Source organism: Periplaneta americana, chromosome 4, assembly GCF_040183065.1.
Source record: "Periplaneta americana isolate PAMFEO1 chromosome 4, P.americana_PAMFEO1_priV1, whole genome shotgun sequence".
Classification (NCBI taxonomy): Eukaryota; Metazoa; Arthropoda; class Insecta; order Blattodea; family Blattidae; genus Periplaneta; species Periplaneta americana.
Genome location: NC_091120.1, coordinates 144048838 through 144069194, shown reverse-complemented (window position 1 = coordinate 144069194; position 20357 = coordinate 144048838).

Sequence of the window (20357 nt, the reverse complement as noted above, 5' to 3'; positions counted from 1 at the left end):
GTACAGAACAATATAAACCGGTATTCTAGCAATGCTAGAGAACGGTATAGTAATAACGGTAGGAACGGGAATGTCCAATTCAATGAAAACAGTAACAATATAAACTGAGGGAGTGGTCCAATTAGAAGGGTGAACCACTTAAGGTGGTAGAGCCCGGACGAGAAGTTATGGCGCCAGCGCGAGGGACGCATTTTAGTTCGTTTGCCTGGACTCGCCCTCACACTCAACTGGGTGTTGGGTTAGTTGCTTACTAGCATTCCGAGTGTTCAGATCGTTCTGCTACTACCGCTATTGCTAATATTGTAAACATAGTCCTTCTGAGCGCCCTCATTATGGCATTGTCTAAAAGTGTGAAATCAGAGTAGTTCATAGTCAAGGACATGAAATAGCATACAATGTATGGAAATTGTCAGAAGCGGCTGTAAATGGAATACGATTTCCATTGAAAAGCTTGTGTGCAAGAGTACCGGCTGCCACTGGTATTTGAAAGCGAACCTTGGCAAGAATGAGGAACGAAGAGGAAAATATTGAGCCAAGAACAGCAGATTCTTTCTCCAGTCCCGAAAAATCACAGCCGAAGAAGAAGATTGTTGCAGCTGTAAACAGTTTTGATGAGGAAGTCCTAAGAAGACTCATCTATAAGTTCTACGCTACGCATAAGCAGAGGCCGACTCTGTAATCGCTTCTTCCAAGAATGGATATCAGTGTATGATTAGTGAAGAAAGTAGAGAACAATTACATTGAAAGTGAGCACGTGATGGACAGTACTTTGGAGAACATTTCCATAAACTTAGGGACATCTGATTCCAGCACAGATCAGTCGTCTGATTCGGACGGAGAATAAGAATATAAAGATGGAATATCAGGCGTAATTGCATTAGGTACCTTCGTACCCTCAGTAGGAAAGTGATGATACTAAGGTAAGACGAATGATTTTAGAAAGAGATGAAACGGATATGCCTGCCGCTCTGAGCTTGAGAACCATAACTCAAACAACCCCCACTCCCCTACCCTGCTGGCCGGCAATTTAAAACTTCGCGCAGGTTGGTGCCATAACATCTCGTCTCAGCTCTACCATGGCAATGATAGGAATGATGACAATGAATTCAGAGGCGGAACCTTGATTACGGGCAAGGATATTGGAGGACTAATTTTTCCAGGGCAGGTGGAGCAGGGCGTAATTGGAGGCGCCCTAATAGGTTTGCTGATAGGAGAAGTAGGTCCCCAGATGAAGCGGTAGTTAGGATAGACTAGTGATAGGAATAGATATTTCTTTAATATCGTATATAGCTACATCTCGGATATTTCTTCGTTTATACATCGACATCTTAGGGTGTTCGAACCCAACCAGTTGTGGTCGGCGAAGCGCGTAATAGGTGTTTTGTCCCGACAGATTTGCAGGCGGCGATTCCGCCTAAGTGGTTGCACACTCGACCAGAAGACGCGTACAGGTTGTCGCACTCAGACCCATCGAATATTCTAGAAGCTTGGAGTTCTAATAGCCGGCCTTCGAGCCGAGTGTGGTGGTCAAGTGGCGACGATTTGATATAGTTTTTATTACCAAGTGTTGGGATAGAGACGCTAGTGTTAGTCATCAAACATCGAGAGCTTAGGAACCCTTATTGCCGTAGAGTCCTTATTAGGCCCATATACGCGGGCCGGAGTGTGTTTGAGCCGAGTATAGTTATCGCGTAGGCGACAGTCTTGAATATGTCAGACAGTGCGAGTGTTAGATCTTTCGGGTTTTGATTTACACACCAAAAGGCAGCGCAGTTTAACTTTCCTTAAATATCGTCGGAAGAGGGTGAGAAACAGCACAATCGTAGAGAACGACCAGCTGAGTTCGGCTAAGGAGGGAACGGTAGATGAGAAGTTACAAGGGATGGACCGGGAGATAGAGGCAATTAGGCGAGTGGTGAGAGACCAGGGAAAGGAAGAGAGGTAACGCCTTGAGAGTTTAGAATCAAGATGGAATTCGATAAAAGATAGGATCCATGGAACCACAGTCGATATTTCAACTACCGGACCGAGCGTGAGCGGAACGCCTAGTGGAAGCGGTAGTATGGATTTAAGAAATATAGTAGGATGTGATAGCATAAGTAGTCCTGTGGTCGGGGAGAACCAAAACCCCAGAAATCATGAACCATGTAATGTAAATATTGTAAACGAGAGGTCATCTTTAGGTCGTCCACAGTACCCCACGCATATTATTAATGAAATTGGTTATCCCGTATTTGATGAGGTGGAGTTCTCAAACCCTCACAGCTATATCCGCGAATTGGAAACGTATTTTCACGTGAAAGGGGTACCAGAGGAACTAAAAATGGCCGTCGTGAGAAGAAGTCTGAGAGGACGGCCACTTAATTGGGTTCTCGTAGCGTTAGACGCACAGGTTAGCTACGAAGAATTCAAAACAAAGTTCTCTAACCGGTATTGGGGGCAGAGGCAACAGCAGAATATTAGGAAAGAAATCAATGACAGCAGGTTCGATGCTAAGAAAGGCATATCGATGATTGATTACTTTATGGAGCTTTCAAAAAGGGAAAGAGTCCAAATCCACCAATACCAGTGTCCGAATTAATACAAACTATCATATCCCACTACCCGGAAAATATCAAGTATAATTTAATCATCGCGAGACCCCGAGATTTTGGGGAAACAATTGACCTCCTGACTGCGCTAGATAGCTCAGACATGACACACAACGGAGGCGAAAATTGTGGCGCAACAAATAGTGTAGAAAGGAGAACGCAGGGTTATTCCAGCCACTCGAAGGCGGAGAGAGGGTCACAAGGCGCCCTCTCACCCCCTAGAGGGAACATGAATCTAAATAATAATTGGGTAGCTGAGAGACAAGGCTATGGAAATAATAATAATAAGTCGTGGTCAAAGTGGCATAGTCAGCCCAAACAGAAGTAGGAGGGATAGTCAACCTGTTAGGAAAATGTACAACCGCAGTAATATTGGTGTTGACCGCGGTAGTGGAAATAATATGAACAGGATGAGAACTAATGGGGGCGGACTAATCCGCAGAATTAATCATATAAGATGGTACACGGATAGAGATGCAGATAGGCATCCTAGGGACAGCAACCCACCCCATTGGTTAAGAAATAGGAGATACAGGCAAGGATTCTGGCAGCCTAACTTTGGTAGGGGCTGGAATCATAGGAGAGACTGGAGGAGGCACGAACGAGAAAGAGACCGCAGAAATGCGTTGTTGGTGGCGGCGCAACAGGGAAACAATAGAATACCAGCCACGTGTAGCAATGAGTATGACAGGCCGGCAAGACCGGGTAGAGATCCCTCAATAAGGAGAAATGAAATGAGAGATGAGCGTGGGAGTGGGTCCTCTTCGGAAAACTAGAATACAGAAGTCTCGAGGGCTCGGAGATTTCTGTAGCCGAGGGTCATAGAACACTGTCTGAAGAGTCCGCAAACGCAATAAATATAAAAAGACCGAGTGAAATCACATACCGAGAAATGGATAATAAGGGCATATACACATTATCCTGCATAGAGGTAAAGATTTTTAGTATTGATTGTTGTGTACTGTTAGATTCCGGGTTAACTAACAATGTGTGCAGCATGGAGTTTTTTCAGAAAATTAAAGATTCAGGAGTAAAGTTGCACGTACTTCCGATTTGCTCATTGTACTGCGCAGGCGCCTTAGGGAAGAAGCGGGAGAGGATTAGATTCCAGATGCTTTTCGAGATCGAATGTGGTGATCTAAGACTACAGGCAATTTTCCTAGTTGTTCATAGATTAACCATGGACGTTATAATTGGTGTAGAGAGTTTTTACGAATGGCAGGCATTATTAGATTTCGGAGGAAACAATTTAGGCGTGATCACTCAAGAGGGAAACATAGGACACGTACCGTTTAGCAGAAGGGGCGTATTGAACGAAGGAGATAAGAGATCGAAAGGGGAAAGAGAGCTGCAGGAGGAATTATTCTTTGTGGAGCATATTAGAATTTGTAAGAATACCATAATTGAGATTAATCCATGGGAAAACGAGGGCCGTAGGAAGGGAACATGTAGTATAGACTGTGGGAATTGTGATGTATGTATTGTAGAATTAGCCCGGGTGAAGCCATTAAGTAGTAGTCATCAGTGGCGTAGCATGAAATTTTGAGTAGGGGAAGGTAACTCAAGTTGTCTTTCATGCAATATGAGAAAACGTATTACAAAAATACAGTCTTAAAATAAATAGTAGTCAATTTCAAGTCAGCAGTCGAAGATTGGTTGGAACATCGTAAGTAACGCCAATAAGGCATGACCTCAAATGATACGTGGTAAAATATGATTTCACGGTTTACACATCTCTTAACAAATATGCACGTATACGTATAGCATTAGATCACTCCCTGTCATACTTAGAGAAATCACAATATTAGTATCATTACGTAAGTATGCGTCTGTCTTTTGGTTGTGTCCTTCATTCACAGCAAGGGAGTCGGTCATTTGTTTTTTAAATCACACTTTTGTTCGTAAGTCAGTTTTGATAATACAATTGTCCTAAAAAAATTCAAGTAAATTAGTGTCAGGAACTTATTTCGCTCATTATTTATTATATCAGCCACAATGCACACTAACACTTCAACTGAACACAACTGACGAAAAGGGATAACTCGGAAACTACTTATTTTAAATGTTAAAGCTAGCTTCTTTGCGAGCCTTGCGACTAGAGTAGCTTAGGAAGGGATGGAAAATCTGCGGGGTGGATTACACAGAAGAAACCGGTCTGCTTGGAAGCTGGTGTGTGCAGGCTTCTTGTTTACTGCTGCATCACAAATCATCCTGAGCTGCCGCATCACAATATTTAATGCGTAAACATAAATTCTATTAAAATTAATAAATAATTTTCCTCATAAACTGCAGGTTTATTATGAAATTATTATTAACTGGGGAAGCTAAGCTTTTTAGCTTACATTGACGCTACGCCACTGGTAGTCATTTGTGCGAAAGTGACGTTGATAAAGCGGTAGGATCGCGATATTGTGTAAAAGAAGTAGCCGCCGCGAACAATAGAATTGACGAGGGTACGTTCGAGACAGTGAATAGGAAAGTCAGCGAAGCATACGGGATTAGTAAGAGAGAGAGAGAGAACAATTGATGGATGTTGTAGACAATTTAGATGTATTTTCAGATACGCCGGGGTTGTGTAATGTGTACACGCATAAAATTAATGTAGAGGGATTAGAGATATTTCGGCATAAGTGTAGGCCCATTCCTCTTTCGATACGAGAGCAGGCTGACGAGGTCATTAACAACATGTTAAGGGATGGAATAATTGAAGTACCAGATTCTCCTTATGTAAACGCCTTATGTTGGGTGAGAAAGCAAAACGGTAGCTTACGGGTCACGATAGATGCCCGACACGTTAACTCCTCTTCAGTCCGAGACAACTTCCGCACGGAACCCATAGATACACTTCTAAGTAGGATGAGCGATTGTTCAGTATTCACAAGCTTAGATTTAACGAGTTCATTTTGGCAAATCCCTTTAGATGAAGAATCAAGAAAGTATACAGCGCTTTTACATAACGCACGTGTATATCAGTACACGAGATGCCCTTTCGGTATTGCGAGTTCTGGATCGGCGTTATTAAGAGCACACGATAGAATTTTCCAAGGACTCCACAAAAGATTTCTTAGCACAGTATGTGGTTGACTTTTTGATATATGGGAACGATATACAGAAACACATTCGAGATATTGATTTTGTCTTAAGTAAACTCAGGGAAGCTGGCATGACAGTAAAATCAGGAAAGACGGCGTTCTTCAAAATTGAAACCGAATTCCTGTGTTATGTGATTTCAACGGAAGGAGTTAGGCTGAACCGAGAGAGAGTGGAGAGCATTATGAAAATCCCACCTCCTAAGAACAGGAAACAGGTTCGGAGATATCTAGGTATCCTCCAATACCAAAATAGGTTCTTGGTTAATTTCGCGCGACACGTGCATCCACTTGGGGAACTCCTAAAGAAAGATACACCATTTAGATGGGGAGCGGCGGAACAAGAAGCTTTCGATCGAACGAAACTGTTGTTCGCCGACTCGATTCTGTTGGAAAGGCCTAACGACAGCCTACCTTACCAGATCTACACTGATGCGTCTTCGTATGGTTATGGCGCAGTACTGTGTCAAACTAGCGAAGACAACGAACGACACGTGATTGCCACGGCCTCGAGATGTTTGTCGCGTACGGAAAGTAATGCACCAATCACGGAGTTGGAAATTTCTTCAGTGTACTTTGCACTACAGAAGTTTCGGCAGTACATTTTCAATCGACAGATGGTAGTGTATACGGATCATGTGAGTTTAGGCTTCCTAAACCGGTGCAAACTGACCAATTCCAGGATATCTAGATACGTGCATGAAATTCTCGCTTATGACGTAACAATAAAGCATATTCCGGGATCAGTGAATATCTTCGGAGATTGTCTGTCCCGTTTGAATTCGAAATCGGGGCTGCCGGAAACTATTACCGCCCCTAAATATGAGATCGCGGTCATGAAAATTCATTCCACCGGGAATAGCTCACTCGCGGGTAGATTTCGTAGGATTGCAGATTTGCAAGATGCGGACCCCGCTATAAGAGATATGAAGAACACGGCTAAAGAGGTCTCACAGGCTCAAGGTGAGTCAATTGGTCTGCAGTCTGGAGTATTGTACAAGTTACACGGTGGAGATGACCAGAAATGGAAGGTATACATTCCTACAGGCATGGAAGAAGAACTAATTCGTGATTTTCACGTATCTATGAGTCATTCAGGGAGTGAGAGAGTTTCGCTAATCCTGGCTGAATCATTTTACGTCAAACAATTGGCAAGGAAAGTTATGAAAGTTGTCTCATGCTGTGTAATATGTCAGAAGGCAAAATCTCTGAATGTAAAATTTGACACTGTACTACAAGTCATTGTCAGGGGGAGCAAAAACGAGCTTGTAGCTGTAGACGAGCATGGTCCTATGCCAATGTCTGCATTTGGACATAAATATATTTTTGTAACTTACGATGTGTTTACGAAATTTGTAAAAATCTATCCTGTACGGTCACTATCAAGTAAAATATGTGCAGATAAGATACTCAACGATTATGTACCGAGATATGGTCCAGCGAAGGCACTGCTGTGCGATAACGTTTCTGTACATAAATCGAAGTTGTTTAGCGACAGACTGAGAGGCGCAGGCATTAAAATGTACAATTGCTCCGCCTATTTTCCAAGCGGAAACCCATGTGAGAGAGCCCTCAGGGACATTTCATTATATTTTAGAATTTTGTGTCACAGGAATCATAAAGATTGGTTCAAACAATGCAATATAATCGAGAAAGTGATGAACCACTCGGTGAATTCTACTACTGGGATCGCTCCCATAAGACTAATGCTAGGAATAGACCCGGATCCTATGATCGAAAGGCTCCCGGAGGCTATACAGGAGAGTGATCCTCTGGATGCAGAGCAACTGTGTAAATTAGCATGGGACAGGATACAGAAAAAGGCAGAAAAGAAAATGAAAAAAAAAAAAAATGAAGAGGTGTAGACACAAGTGGGAACCAAAGGTCGGAGATCCAGTATTCTTGAGAGACATAAAGTTATCGTCGGCTTTAAGAGGCCGGTACTCTAGGATGGAGCTATTGTGTAAGGGACCATTCTCTATAACAAAGAAGTTTGGGGACCATTCCTACGAATTGAAGGATCTAGACAAAAACGAGGTTTTAGGAAAATATCATAAACAGCTACTAAGGCCATTTAGGCAAGACAATGTAAATATAGATACATAAGTTAGAATGGTTAGCTAGACTCTATTGTGTGAAGGCAGGATACCAATGTATAGTGCGGCGCAGTATAACTGCGTACACAAGGCGGATGTGTGGCTTAAAATAAGTGAAACCGTAGATAAGATTCAGATGAGTGTTGTAAATAATGTTGTGTAGATAGGGTGAAGGAGGACCAGTGTGTATGGTTGAATGATGACTGTGCACACATAGAGATTGTTTAAAACATGTCATTTTTATTTTAGAATTTGTACAAAATCGAGTAAGATGACGTGTATCCTGGCTGATCGCGGTAGGGACAACAGTAAATTGGTATGAATCGAAGGCGAGATTTCCCAACAATGAAAAGTTCCTTAGGGGAAGTTCCATTGTTGGGAAAGGGGCATTTGAAGTGGTAGTTAGGATAGACTAGTGATAGGAATAGATATTTCTTTAATATCGTATATAGCTACATCTCAGATATTTCTTCGTTTATACAGCGACATCTTAGGGTGTTCGAACCCAAGCAGTTGTGGTCGGCGAAGCGCGTAATAGGTGTTTTGTCCCGACGGATTTGCAGGCGGCGATTCCGCCTAAGTGTTTGGCACTCGACCAGAAGACGCGTACAGGTTGTCTCACTCAGACCCATCGAATATTCTAGAAGCTTGGAGTTTCCACGCGTGGTAAGGCGTGGGTCATTGTTTAGGAACAAGCGCGATGTTTCAATTGGCCAATGGTAAAGTAGCATCATGAGAGCGCGTCATTGCGGTATGTATTTAAACGCGAGGCGAACTAAGACCTTCTTCTAATTGCCGGCCTTCGAGCCGAGTGTGGTGGTCAAGTGGCGACGATTTAATATAGTTTTTATTACCAAGTGTTGGGATAGAGACGCTGGTGTTAGTCATCAAACATCGAGAGCTTAGGAACCCTTATTGCCGTAGAGCCCTTATTAGGCCCATATACGCGGGCCGGAGTGTGTTTGAGCCGAGTATAGTTATCGCGTAGGCGACAGTCTTGAATATGGCAGACAGTGCGAGTGTTAGATCTTTCGGGTTTTGATTTACTCGTCAAAAGGCAGCGCAGTTTAACTTTCCTTAAACATCGTCGAAAGAGGGACTTAAATGTCAGTTACCGGACAGCGGTAATTCTGAACGTCAGTTTATCTTCAAGTTATTAGATTACATTGGAGTTGGGTATTGTTTGCATAAAGTTAGATGACCGGAGTTACAAGATTGGAGAGACCGACTAAAATAACTCCGCCGCAGAGTGACTAACTGCAAATCAGATTCAATTCGTGAGAAGAACACAGCGTACATATTTTGTATTACGCGAACTCAATATATTTACCGGTGTGTCGACCGGTGCGTTAGATGTATTCGTGATTTAAACAGGGATATCCGATAACAAACGTTACCGATATCACAAAACAGACACCAGCCAGTATTACGTCATTCCGACTCACTTAGGGACGTGCGCAACAATAAATCATATTAATGGAACTCTGCCTCCGGATTTTTATTGTATTCGTGTGATTGACAAATATCCCACCAAAACCCTATACCCGCGTAACTTCAGCAGCCCTGACAAGAGATCATCTCCACCGCGGGACAGCAGCTTGGATCGGCGTCTCACCTGAGCTATCCGATCCGGACTTTGTCGGCGACGCGGCAAAAGAAGGGTAGAGCAACCACCGCAACTGCCCCCCCCAACCTAAACCCCACATACAGTATACCGTCGCGAATTGGCTCAACCAACGTGTGGCACACAATAAACCGTCGCACAGATGAGAACTATGAGTGTAGGAGTGGTCCTACGATGTATGAGGGAAGTCGTAGACTGTCTCAATCTGAGAATTGTGACCAGATTCGTCACGATAGTCATCCAAGTGACATTGTAACAGGGCCTCCGAGAGTGTGTGAGAACGTCCACGTCGGGCAGGCTGGAAGTTCCCAACAGGGAAAGTAATGATCGGAAATCTTACGGACTCGGAGATTTCTGTAGCAACAGTCCAACTGTCCAAGGGGTCCACTGACATGGTTAATGTGGAAAAACAGCGAGAGATCACGTATCCTAGTAACCAGAATAGGAGCGTGTATGAGTTGCAGCGCGTAAACGCGATTATTTATAAAGTTAGATGTAGTGCATTATTGGATTCTGGTTCGACAAATAGTGTATGCAGCATGGAATTTTTCTCCCGGATTAAGGAGTCGGGAAATAAATTACAGGTTTTACCCTTATGCTCGTTGTATTGTACAGGTGCGATAGGCAAGAAACGAGAAAAGGTCAGGTTACAAGTCATATTTGAATTAGAATTCGGAGGGAAAAAACTAAGCGCGATTTCCCTAGTAGTACAGCGTCTCACTACAGATGTGATAATATGTGTAGAGAGTTTCTACGAGTGGGAAACGTTGATGGATTTTGGTACACAGCTTGACAGAAGAGATACGGAAACGTTGTATCAGATACCATTTGTTCAGGATGTCGAGAACGCAGAGATAGACGAGAGATTGAGCGAAGAAAGAGAATTGCAGGGGGAGTTATTTTTTGTAGAAAATTTGAGGATCTATGATAACGTCATTGTTGAGATTAATCCGTGCGAGGGACGCGGAAGTTATGAGGACGTTTGTGATATTTTATGTACCGATTGCGGCGTGTGTATTGAGGAGATTGTTTACTCAAAACATTTATGGCCGTGTGCACCATTCTCGATCATCTAGCCCGTTTATCAGCAATCACGGAAACATGGTTAATTCTTGACAATGATCAAGTTACAGATACGGTGCACCGACATTTTCCCTCGATCAACTCACTTGAGAAGAATTATCTGAGCGCTAGGTTACCGCGTATAAAACAGCGAACGAATGCAATCTGTCAATAATCGTTTCGTTTTTGTTTGTCGGACTGTTTCAACATCCTCGCAGTTTTCAAATAAGTTTCAATAATCATGGAAGAAAAAAGAAAAGAGCATCCAACTTCTCACAGTTCGAAGTGGGAATTCTTTTAGAACTCGTCTGCAATTCTGCATCCATATTAGAGAATAAAAGTACTGACGGAAGTTCTCTAAGAGAAACGCAGGCTACCTGGTTGGATTTAACCTCACAATTCAACATGAGTTATACGTGTTTACATAATTCCACATAATTTGTAACGTAATTTATACAGTGGTTATTTCATATTATTGATAATAATTGGGAAAATCTCAGTATACGGATACCTCACTGACAATTATCTTGAAATAGCTTCTAAAAAGAGCAGATTTATATGTGTTTGTCGAATTCTCATCATCTTGCTTACGAAAGGACACATTTCAGTGCCAATAATTTATTTGGGACAATTTCAGTATACGGATACCTCGCTAAAAATTATTTTAAAATTAAAAAAGACAAGCAATTCGTCTGTGTATGTCGAATACGCATCGTCATGCATACGAAAAGGAAGTTTTTTTAGTGTCAACTTATTTTGTGTGCACAAGGTTGGAATTTTGGAGTGAGAGTGAAAGGAAGGTATCCGTGTAATTTCTCTTAATTCAAGCGTAAATAGCCTAATTGTCCAAAACGTCATGTACTCATGTAGGTCCTAATAGTTTCAAACGGCAAATCTATAGCTAATAAGAGATAAACTCGCATTCTACAAAATGGTCATTTAGTTTTACTATATTATTACCGGCATAGAATAACTATTTTATTACTATGTTAACAAAATTTGACAGTTAGGCCTAAATAATATTTTGTCCTCAAGTAAAGTCCCGATCTTCCAAAGCAGAAACATATATAAAACATTAGTCTATTTTGAGAAAAAATACATTTTTATTATTCATCTACAAACTTACTCTTTCTACAATAACACCAATTCTGTTATTTCCGCAGTGATTTGCGTTTCAAGATACATCATTTCATCTTCAATCCCATCAAGTACGTCAAATCGTGCCGCCATTTTGGTTTTCTCGACTTGACCATGTTCAATTCAAGATAATCGGTCCCACACCCGTGATCAAAACTTTGATCGAGATTGATACTCCACAAATTGGCGTTGAAGATGGTCAAGTGCCGACTTAACCATCGTCAAATTTTAATCGAGAATGGTGCACAAGGGCATTAGATGTCAATGTAGGAGAGGCTAAAGCGGAAATGTTAAGGGGAGGTGAGTCGTGCGCCATAGCAGTCAGGAATTCCGTGTTTACTAGCTGTCAGTCAGAGGATAGGTTTAACTCCGTGAGGGAGAAGGTAAACAGTGCACACGGATTAAATGACCGACAGAAGAGTTCATTGTTGAATGTGGCAGCATGGATAAATATATAATAGGATGCGAAACTGCGGTCAGCACGATCTAGATGCGGTATTCTGAAATAAGGTGATCAGCGCCCGACGTCGTAGGTGGTAAATCATAGAACTACGTGAGAACCAGCGTTCTCCACTTTCCGATACGAAGTAGTCAGAACGTTGACCGATGACCAGCTAACACCGTTATGAAGGCAAGATGGATGCCAGAAAGATGCAAAAGATTCGAGGTAGATGTTCAGCGAATGGATGCAAGACTGTTAATACTGTGGGAGGGAAGCATTTTTTCTATTTTCCTCAGGAACCTATGAGGTAAGCTTTAGTATTATTATTGTGTCCTGTGTAGCCTAAACCTTACACTTGAAAACAATGTACTTTTTGGTGAAGTAGGTTAGACGAGCTGTGCATTGCTTTCTGCTAATTTATTTAGGATTATAGTAGGCGTATAAATTTAGATGGTTCCGAAATTCAGTCAAACTGTAATGAAATGTGAAATATTGAAAAAGAGCAAGAAGGCTGAAAATGAAACCACGTAAACCTGAATTGTAGCATTAGGCCACATGGCTGCAAACTGAAACCACGTGGTTTTCAGTATAAACATCTCACAGTTATGGAAAATAAAATTATGCCTTCTTTGATGTAGTTAGCCATTCTGGAAAAATTCTCAATCACGTATAATAATAATAATAATAATAATAATAATAATAATAATAATAATAATAATAAGCTTAGGCCTAATATTTAATTTAGTTTGTACCCAATATCTGTTGCTGCTACCAGTTTTCCTATGGTCACTCACCACCTAGTGATGCGCATTAGACATCTCTTAAAATAACACAAATACTCCTGATACTATAGTCGAAATGGATGTGGAGTGTGATACTGGAAGTATCGAGGACGATAATGCTGTGTACTACATTGCAGGGTGCATTTGCTCAAGGTTCCTCAAAAAACATAAATGCAGTCACTGTAAAAATACTCTCACTCTGGGAGAAAGCCAGGGAGAACTGAGTGAAAGCCATCAAATACTTACTTCAAGGCATTTGATTACGATTTTGGAAGTCTTTCATTGCCCAGAAACGAAGTTTTCACTCAGTTCCGAGAATGGGAGAATTCATTCTGCAGACATTTCAAAGCAAACTGTCATTGTAAAAATTTGAGGACTGTGATGAAAAAATGTGTGTTGAATGATTGTAATTTTTCTCTTTGTAGTCAGGACCAATTCAATAATTTGTTTAATATGTATATAGTATCTAGGGTTAATTGGTCGACTCGGTTTTTGAACCAGTCACATTGTTTTGGTCCTGCCTTCAAGAGAAAACTAAGGATATTAAATAATTGTTGAGTCTCTTCTGAGAAGAAAGTAGGTACAGTGTTGATGGCATCATATGTACACTGGCGTTCAAAGATATCCGGCCTATGATTATATGACCATGTAAGCAAACTTTCCAATCACGGAATAAGTCAGAACCAAGGACATTAAAAATTGACAAAAATTGGAAGAATTCCACTAGTTCTCAATAAGTGGTACCATTATTTGAGCAGTTAAAAACGTGTCAGGAAAAATTACTATGTAGATTGAGTATAAATATTCTCGTAATTGACAATATCAGTGGTTTCCCGCTAAATTCAGTGTTGCTTCACAATCAGCAGTGTGGGATGAAAAATTGAATTCTATAATGCGGGTATATTTATGTATGATTGGCAACACTGACTATTATCATCACCATGAATTCATACAAGTAATAACTAAATAAGCCATACTTACGCCAAAAAAAAATATCGATTAGTAGGGCCAGATATTTTGAACGTCAGTGTACAGTAATGGCAAGAATACCCGGACCGACAGAATAATCAAAGTCCCCAAAATTAGCCTCTGCACATGCCACACCCGCATTCACAAGATAGCGAGTAATCTATTGAAATTGTTGTAGTCTCGACTGCTGACGTAGCCCATTTTGAAAGCCATTAGAAAATAAGATGGTAAAATTCATGTTCTGGGATTAATAAGTTAATTAAGTAGTATAATATCGCTGCAATCAGAAAGTATTGGGAATAAATTTGAATAAGGAACAAAAAAAAGGTTCCTTTCCAGGCAGGATTCGAATCACGAAAGTCTTAGTTACCAGTCTATTGTGTTCTGGAGTGAACAAGGCTCTGAAATCAGCTACAAGGGTCGGTCCGTTTTTTTTTTTTTTGCCACTGCTGTACATCATTGTGCATCTATCTTCTTGGATTGCAGCTACCTAGAGTAGTGACCCACCCATCTCTCATCTGCATACTGTGAACTCGGCAGTGTCTTTAAAGTAGTGTAAATAGCTCATGTTGTGTGGAAAGTTCATAGCTTTTTTATTATTTTTTTAATTTTTATTTTTTTTTTGCCCCAGAAAAAAATGTTTTTAGCAAATGTTAAATATATTGTGTAATTGTAGGGAGCAAAGTTACAGTATGTGGTACATGTGTGTGTATGTAAGAGAGATATTTGACTTTGGAAGTTGGGGGTTAACATACCTTCAGTTCACCTAGTAAACTCTTTTGCCCAACATAATGCAAGTAAGTGATGCAGCTCATGTATTTCACTCTGACCCTCAGTACATACAACATTTTGGTATACGTTACCTTTATGTGTATGCCAAACAACAATGTCTAAGAACCTTAGATGTGATCCTAGAAAAGTGTTCTAAAATGTGTTGCAAAATAGTAGATAGTAATATGACAGTTTCAATTATCAAACATTTTTTGTAGTATCTGAAATCTGATTAATGTAATATGTATCTAGTCAGCGATGTTTGCAACGGAGGGGGGAAAGGAATTGGCCACTCTTACTCATAACCTCCTGCTCTAATTACTCTATGAGTGTCACTTGTAGGGTTCAAACCTGTTTTTGGACAGTTGACTAAACAATAGTTGATGGGTCCAGGCAGACTAGGGGACAAACCATAAATTTCGATACGTAGGATATCTCATTGGAATGTGAAGAAATATGTTCTGACTAAACTATATGACAACACATTATTCAAATGGTATCATTTACATCTGTAAACGAGCACAGATGGCAGAGCATTCCAAAATATAAATATATAGATGTGGCTTTTTCTCTTATCCGACTGGGCCCCACAATTTCAATTATTCACTTTGTTGTATAGACTTTACCAATGTACTGCACACTAAATATGTAAGTGTTTCTGTGTGTATAGGATTACCAGATGTTCTGGATTTCGCTTGACATGTCCTGCTTCCTGCCAGGATTCGTAAATATCAGAAATTGTCCTGCTTTTCTTTCTTGCCAATTCCCAATGGACAAAAGAGAGTAACTATTGAGTTGGGGTCCATTAGAGGAATTATGTTTGTAAAATCCTTGCTCAAACAAGTCGAGTCACCAGAGAAGTATTAACAGTCCGAAAATTAAATAAAGTAAAAGCTAATTTAGAATCCGTATACTTCAATTCTATTCATGATAATAGTTTTGTATCAGTTTTATTGAACAAAGACAAACAAATTACATTATTATATAACAGAATGTAAAAAGACGTCACGTCAAGTATCAAGTTAGTCTATTATGCCCTGCTTTTATATGGAAAATTCTTTTTCATTTAAAATGACCTGCTTTTAAATCGTTACAATCTGGTAACCCTAGTGCACATGTAGTGTATGTTAAACAGTGATATGATGGACCTTGTCAAAATTGCGTTGTTAAATGTATTGTAAAATAGTATACTGTAATATAATAATTTCAATTATGTAACTGGTTTTTGCAGACTTAAAGTGCACTGTACACTATTACCTAAAGAATAAAATCCCAATTATCTAACCTTGTTTTCTTTTGTTTTCTGTCCCTGTTTGGCTGTATTTTAATTAGTTACATTATAAGGTAGTGTAAAATAGACCGTCTCTTCCAACTATTGGCTCCAATAACAATTTTCAGTGAAAGATGATGTGAGGAATAAAAATTTTAAAGTTTTACTTTAAATTGAGGGGTTTGGGGCGAGGGGGGAGGAGGAATATTTACTGCATATAGTTCAACTTTTCGCCGCCAGGTGCGCTGCTAGTTGCGCGGAGTAATTAGTTATTATTTTCGCTACTTGGGTGCGCTGCTGGATGCACGGAGTAGTTACTCTTTTCGCTACTTGGTGCGCTGCTAGATGTAATAACGCCTCTAACATCATATAGATGGCAGCACGATCAATTTCTACAACAGCGCCTCTAGTATGTGTTACGGGAACTCAGTAAGTTTCGCATCCTATTATGTATTTATCCATGGTAGCAGTAAGTAATATTGAGGTGTTTTCAGATAAACCAGAGTTGTGTAGTGTGTACACTCATAAGATTTATGTAGAGGGCGCAGAGGAATTAGACACAAATGTAGGCCGATACCGTTATCTTTGAGAGAGCAGGCAGATCAGGTTATTAGCGATATGTTGCGAGAAGGAGTTATTGAAATTTCAGATTCACCTTTTTTTTTTACCGCACTTTGTTGTGTTAGGAAACCGAAAGGTAGCCTACGGGTAACTCTCGACGCGCGGCGCATAAATTCTTTCTCTGTAAGGGACAATTTCCGCACTGAGGCTATCGATACTTTAAGAGGAATGAGTGAATGCACTATGTTTACTAGCTTGGATCTGACCAGTCCATTCTGGCAGATACCACTAGTCACGCAATTATACGGCGTTCCTACATAATGGTCGCGTGTATCAGTACACGAGATGTCCGTTCGGGATTGCGAGTTCAGGCGCCGCTTTATTAAGAGCATTTAGATATTATTTTTGGTGACACCACAAAAGATTTCCTGGCGCAATATGTCGATGATTTTTTTATATATGGTAACGACATTGAGCAACAAATTAGACATATTGACTACGTCTTGAGTAGATTGAGAGACTGCGGCATGACAGTGAAATTGGACAAGACTGATTTCTTCCAGCAACAAACCGACTTTTTGGGTTACGTGATTTCAGCTGATGGAATACGTCCCAATAGGGACAGGATCGATAGTATCTTGAATATACCATGTACCCGGAATAAGAAACAAGTCCGCCGGTACCTAGGAATTCTCCAATACCAAAATAGGTTCCTAGTCAACTTTGCGAAGCACGTGGCACCATTGCTTGAACTCTTGAAAAAAGAGACGCAGTTTAAATGGGGAGTAAAAGAACAAGAGGCATTCGATCGCTCGAAGGCTCTCTTTACAGAATATGTTTTGTTGTAAAGGCCTAATGGTAGCCTACCATTTCAGATATACACAGACGCGTCCGCGCTCGGATACGGCGCCGTCCCGTGTCAATTAGATGATAATAATGCACGACATGTGATTACCACAGCCTCCAGAGGGCTGTCGCGAACTGAAAGCAACGCCTCCATAACCGAGATGGAGATATCGGCAGTATGTTTCGCGTTGCAGAAATTTAGACAGTACGTCTTCAATAAGCCAATCACAATTTTCACGGACCACGTAAGCTTAGCGTTTCTGAATCGTTGGAAGTTGACTAATTCGAGGATATCACGATATGTGCATGAGATCCTGGCGTATGACGTATCTATCACGCACATCCCAGGATCTGAGAATATATTCGGCGATTGTCTTTCTCGCCTGAATTTCAAGTCAGGACTTCCCGAAACCATTACAGCTCCTAATTATGAAATAGCGGTAATGAAGATGCACGTTACGGGTAATAATAACTCATTAGTTACTAAATTCAGATGGATTTCCGATTTGCACGACTTAGATCCCATCATAAAATGTATGAAAGACAGAGCTGCAGAAATATCCTCGGTCAGGGAAGAGAATGTGGGAGTGCATTGTGGTGTGCTGTATAAACTACATGGCAGGCAAGAGCAGAAATGGAAGGTATACATCCCCAAGAGCATGGATGATGAGTTAATAATGAGCTTTCACTTGTCCATGTGTCACTCAGGGTGCGAAAGAGTGTCACTAACGATAGCCGACACGTTCTATGTCAAACAGTTAGCTAGGAAGGTAAGAAGAGTGATTTCATGCTGCGAGCTATGTCAGAAAGCCAAACCACTTAATGTAAGAATGATGTTGTACAAGCCATTGTTAGATAGGCAAAGAATGAATTGGTAGCAGTGGACGAGCATGGTCCAATGTCAACATCCTCGTTTGGTTATAAGTATATTTTTGTGACGTACGATATATTTACAAAATTTGTGAAAATTTAACCCATGAAATCTATTACGAGCAAAGCTTGTGCGAGGAAGTTGATTGAGGATTATATGCCGGCTTATGGGCCGATTAAGGCTGTTTTAAGTGATAATGTGTCTGTACACAAATCAAGTGTTCAATAAGGTGTTGAGTGACAAGGGGGTAAAATTATACAATTGTTCTTCCTATTTCTCTAGTTGCAACCCATGTGAGAGGGCCTTAAGAGATATTTCACTATATTTGAGGGTGTTATGTCATAAGAGAGGAACATAGGTTAAAGGTGTTTGAGAATAAGGTGCTTAGGAAAATATTTGGGGCTAAGCGAGATGAAGTTACAGGAGAATGGAGAAAGTTACACAACGCAGAACTGCACGCATTGTATTCTTCACCTGACATAATTAGGAACATTAAATCCAGACGTTTGAGATGGGCAGGGCATGTAGCACGTATGGGCGAATCCAGAAATGCATATAGAGTGTTAGTTGGGAGACCGGAGGGAAAAAGACCTTTAGGGAGGCCGAGACGTAGATGGGAGGATAATATTAAAATGGATTTGAGGGAGGTGGGATATGATGATAGAGACTGGATTAATCTTGCACAGGATAGGGACCGATGGTGGGCTTATGTGAGGGCGGCAATGAACCTTCGGGTTCCATAAAAGCCATTTGTAAGTAAGTTGTATGTAAGTTAAGTATGTCATAAGAATCACAAAGAATGGTATAAGCAGTGTAAGGTAATTGAAATGCTCATGAATCACTCAATTAATCCGAGGACAGGTGTGGCTCCAGTTACATTGATGTTAGGTCAGGATCCCATTCGTAGCGATGCACCTCCCACTCCCGAGCAATATGTAAAAAGGCAATTGACCGTATGAAAACTAAGACAGAGAAGCGCTTTAAGAGTGTGAAAAGGCACAAACACAAATGGGAACCAGCCGTAGGGGATGCTGTTCTCGTTAGGGATATCAAGTTATCATTGTCCTGAGAGGAAGGTATTCTAAGATAGAATTATTATACAAAGGACCAATGGTAATACACGAAAAGTTTGGTGACCATACATGCGAAGTAAAATATCCTAAGAGTAACAAGTCTATCGGTCGGTTTCACAAACAACTGCTGAGACCATTTAAAGTAGCATCTGAGCGATGAATGATTGTGTAGAGAGTCAGGTGTTATTTCCATGTGTTGTGAAGTGTAATGTGTGTATAGTAATTGTGATGATTAAGTTTTATAATGTAAGTGTAAATATAAACTAGGGAGCCTACAGAGAATGGGAGTGAGAGAACTCAATTGTGTTCGGATGGACCCTGAAAATGATAATTGGGTACTTATTTATATAGTGCAGCCAGTCAAACTGGCATATGAAATGTGTGTCGGAATGAATGGTGTGTGTATATATTCAAACCTGTATATAGTTGTACATAGTGGAAATTTATATATGTAAATCTATAGGCCTACTAATAATAAATCTGTAGCCGAAATTTTTCTGGTAATTTTCGATTTTCCAAAAATAATTGGCCCTAACATATATAATTAACCGCCCTGAAACCGAAATCGTTTTTTTTTTTATTTTTGTTTGTTTGTATGTCTGTCTGGATGTTTGTTACCTTTTCACGCATAATGGCTGAACCTATTTATATGAAAATTGGAATATAAATTAAGTTCGTAGTAACTTAGAATTTAGGCTATATGGCATTCAAAATATTTTATTTAAAGGGGGGTCATAAGGGGGCTTGTTTAAATCGAAATATCTCCCTTATTATTAATTTTCATGAAAAATATTACATAACAAAAGTTTCTTTAAAAATAATTTCCGATAAGTATTATTCCATGCAACATTTTTTTAGGACTGATATTTAATGAGATAAATGAGTTTCAAAATTACAATAACAACGCCATCTAAGTCGGTGTAATGAAATAAAAAACAAATGACTTCGTCTATAAGGGGCCTTGGACAACAACAATCGAAAGCTATGAAACAGATTGTAGCCTACAGAGAATGTTTCTGTGTTTGCATGAAGTAATATCGGAAGCTAAATTAACCGATTTGTATAATTAATTATTAATTCACCATTGGAAAGTGTAGTTTCTCTAGAAGGACATAATTCTATAATGTTATTACAGTAACTTCTGAGTGAATCGAGGACAGGTAAGATTAAAAT